Raw genomic sequence first — 4,610 nt, forward strand, 5'->3', positions numbered from 1 at the left:
TACATTGCTTTAAAGACAGGATAGGTGACCACACTGATCACCCATCGACTGATTAATCAGCCACCATAAGCTGCTGGTAGGGGTTAGAGAGTTGGGAAAGTTTACATTTAATTACCTGTGAATCAAGCTTTTCTTTTCATTTTCATTAACCCTCTTGTCATTCTGCTGGTCAAAATTGACCTGTTTTAAAGTTTGAAAATGTGGGGAAAAAAATATTTTTACAATGAAACTTCTGATGTCCACATTTTCAACATTTTTGGGAAATTTTGGAAAAATTTTTGGTGGAAAGAAATGAATGTTTAAAAAATGTTTCTTTAAGAACATTCGGAAAAAAGTCACACACATTTCTTTGCGAATGTTCTTAAAGAAAATGTTCAAACTTTTGCTGATACATATGGAATCACTTTAGATATTTTTAGGATTTTATTTGGAAGATTTCTATTCATTTTTTGAAAATATTTACAATTTTTATTTTTAAAATTTTAATTTCTTGCCAAATTGGGGGATTTTTTTAAAATAAAACTTTTAAGGGAAACTTTTAAAGAATTTTCTTCCTGAAGATTTTATAAATTTTTATAAACTTGCAGAATTTTTTGCTGAATTTTTGTATTTTTTTCAGACAAAGGAACAATATTTTTTGGTGCCGTAAATGAGGACAACAGGAGGGTTAAATGAAGATTGGTTAACTTCTTTCAAAGTACAAGACAACTGAATTTTTGTGGGGGTTTTTTCCACCCTCCAAGGATACGGTGACCTCAGTCATAAAAAATCAAACGAAGAGCGAAGACATGCACTTGCTCAAGAAAACACATACACACTCCCCAAAGTGGGCTCCATGGCCACGTTTCCTCAGTGTCGTGTAAACACTATTGTGTGGCGGCCGATAGGGATCACTGGAACCTAATTGTTTGAGGCAATATTCGCAGTGCATTTCATGGAGAAAGTGACAAACAATGCTGCCGGGACAGACGCTCTCTCTCCTCCTCTGCTGAGACAGATGCCGACTCTGTTTATTTTTCCTGATTGTCCTGGAGACCTGCCATCCAGCCCCAGAACAGACAACAAGACGAGTTTCAGTTTATGTTGAGATTCGGGACAAAACGTCGATGAGTTTACACTGCCGGCCTTAAATCTGATCTCAGCCACCTAAAAAAACTGTAACACAGACCTGATCCACTGTGTCAGAGCTCAGCACGTGTTTGATTAAGCCTCAGGATTATGTGCCAGGAAAAAAAACAACAACACTGTAAATATGAGCAAACAGGTTTATTTCCAAATGCTTTGCAAGATACTAAAATACCGATACTAAGCCTTGTAGATGAACACGGAAAATAGTTAGGGTAGTGACCTTTTTCACACCTGAAATATGTAAGATAAATAAGAAAAATGCAGGGAAGGCATCTGTTTAAACTAAGAAAAAGCTAGAATATAAAGAATACTTTAAATGTTTAAGCAGAAATTATAACATATCAGTCAATATCATTTGTCATTCCACAGAACACTTATTAGTTACTGTATGGATCAAGGTGCCAGTTAAAATGGAAGAAAACAGCAAGAATAGGCAATAACTATGTAAAAAAAAAAAATAGAACAGTTTCAGTGTGGTATAGTCAAAATAAAAAAAAATCTATTTTTAAATTGTAGCAGGAGTAGTCACAGAGGAATGAAATATGGATTGACAGTAATAAGATAATTAGTGTTAAGCAGGTGAAAATGTGATTTTTTTTTATTGTTGTTACTTTATTATTTTTTGTAGCTTTTCTCATTTTCAAACCTGTCTTTATCTTCCTCTGAAACCACAAAAAGCTTGACACACGGCAGTTTTTCTTCCCAACACCTGCCAACCGACTGTAAAATCAGCAGTTTCCCTTTAAATGTGTAATTCGATGCGATTATTTGTGGAATTAGTTTATCGCCTTAATCTCAATCAGTTAAAACAGAAAAGATTTGGCTCATCCTCTCTGCTGTCCTGTGAAAGCGTCAACACCAACAAGGAGCCTTATTTTTTATCACCAGTCTGTGTAAAGTTCACGCTGATCCTGATTACTGTAACGACACCTCGTACAGTGTCAGCCACAAATCCACGGTCACACATTGCCCCGTTCCCAGGATGCACCTGGCCAGGGGCGAGCAGTCGGACATGAGGGACAGCTGTTTCCTGTGCACACTTCCTGGTTCGGCAGAGAGGAGGGGGGGAGGTTTTAGGAGGGGCGAGAGGGGAGGGGTATGTGGGCGAAGGGGGTAGATTATGGTGCTTGATGAGCCTTTTTCCAAACAGGAAATATCTGCCACAGGCACAGGTGTGAGGGTTTGGAGGCTCCTCGCTCGCATATATACAACATAAACATACAATAATGAAGCAAAAATTCAAAGGCTTACTGAGGGGACCGAGCAGTGGCGGAAGATGGGAGGGAATCTGAAGAAGTAAAGTATGGACTATAGAGAAAAATAATAAACAAAGACAGGGGGGAGGTAGGAGAAAAGGTTCCTTTATTGTCTCCTGTCTCAGAATAGACTCACCCAGCTGAGAGGGAGCGAGCGGCCGGCGAGCTAATCAGAGCATAGTGGCCTCAATCAATAGTTTCCTTGATTGCACACATACTGTACATTACACATAACGCAGGGGGCACAGAAGTACCATAGCAACCTGTTTTCATCAAGAAAGTAAAGTACATGAACCTGTTTCATGATACGATCACTCTGCAGTAGTGTAATAATATGCTTTTACAGCTCCTGTAACAGCTATAAGCCTTGGTATGAACCCTGTACTGTATCTGTCAATAATACAGGCAGTAAATATGGACTGATTGTGAAGATAACAAGGTAGATATTGACCTTTTTGACCCTTCAGCGCAGTCGATAGGCCACTAAATGTTTGGATTTTGCTTTACAAGCTGTCTGCAGAGGCTGGACAGACGTTTTATATTTTGGCTGAAGGCATAAATACACAAACATTTTAACTTCAGAGGTCTGAGAGAAGGCTGAGGTGGAACTGGTAAAGCTGTGACTGCAGTGGTTAATTTAAAGATCTCCGGTTCAGATAATGAAAAAAAAATAGTGATTGGGGCATGAAAGGTTGTCGAATGAGCCCGAAGAACATAACAACAGACTCAAAGAAATATTTTTGCTTTGCATTTTGGGGGTTAAAGGAAACACAGAACCTCATATTGTTCATTTTATCTGCAGTTAGTTGTTAAAAAACAACAGGACAACTATTTTTTGCTCCCTTTACATCCAATAGGACTCTTATTTCCTTATTTTACATTCTAGCTCATTTTTTTCTCCCATTTTTTTTCCGAATGGCACAGATTTCATCTTCAACAACAACTTCTCAATGTGGTGTGCTGGCAAAAAATAAAATACCTGCACACCCAGTGAATCTTACATCATTCCACTAATATCAAGCAGCTGTAGTTTTTCGTGCCAGAGCGTTCTCATGCGAGACTTTCCAGGATGCCTAAGTGTCATCGGTGCAGAGCAGAAGCTGAGACGACAAAGTTTAGGACCAACCCAGCAGCACTTACTGTGTTCTGACTCATTTGACCTTGAGGCCTCGGGCTGACCTTTGACTCTGAAGCGTCAATACGTGCAGAACTTTACGAGAGCACTGCGGCCATTCGAACAGACAGCTCACATCCACTTCCACTTTTGGCAACATAATTACAAATATTTCCACATGAGATGAGCACTGACAATAGCCTTCGTTTGTGTGTGCGTTTGATTCACTCTGTATGAGGACCAAAAGCGTCTGTTGAAAATGGACCGTATGTGGACGGACGAGGTTCTGATTGCCACTAAGGATACATACAGTGTGTGTGTGCCTCTGTTTTTGTTCTTTGTGTGTGTGCGCGTGTGTGTGTGTGTGCGTGCGTGCGTCCTGGATGATGATGTGCGGAACAACAGCATATTGTGTCTTCCTCTCTCATATTTCTCATCATCAGCACTGCAGCCGTCCAAATTCCACTGGTGTGTTCACAGCGTGTTGGAGCGCCTCGGCCCTGTTGTCGACCCCCATCCTGCAATAATAGGAAACACAGCATCACTTTTCCACGTTCTCCCTCACTTTTCACCGCTAATTCAAAATATATGTGTTCCTGTTTGGGGCTCTTTCTCACTCTGCACTTGGTTGTTTGTACTGAATAACGGGCTCAGTTTGCTTACTTAGCTAAAACGCTTTTAATGTCCATGAAGTGTTGTTGGTTTTACTTCTACAGCTTATATGGGCAGAAACTGGGAACCATATCCTCTACTGTTTATACCAACATACACTTTACCTAGTATCTGTCAGTATGATTTGTTTGAATTTTCTGTTTCTTTATTATTATTCCCAGGACTACAGTCAGACTCGGGGCCAAAGCCATGATTTTAGAGATACATTTGTCAAAACTTTTCATCAAATAGTGAATAATTGACAGATTTCACCAAAAAGGTTTTCTGTTTTTATGAAAAAGTAGCAAAAACGTGCATACATAGGTGCAAAGATAGCAGGTCTCTGCTACTATGTTGATGTATATTATGCTATTTTATTTTATGACTCAATATCAGTGTTAATTACCATTATAGTTAGTTTAAACTTCACAAACACTCAGCATCTGTGCATCATTGGAGTT

The sequence above is a fragment of the Acanthochromis polyacanthus genome, chromosome 3 (assembly GCF_021347895.1).
Source record: "Acanthochromis polyacanthus isolate Apoly-LR-REF ecotype Palm Island chromosome 3, KAUST_Apoly_ChrSc, whole genome shotgun sequence".
Taxonomy (NCBI): Eukaryota; Metazoa; Chordata; class Actinopteri; family Pomacentridae; genus Acanthochromis; species Acanthochromis polyacanthus.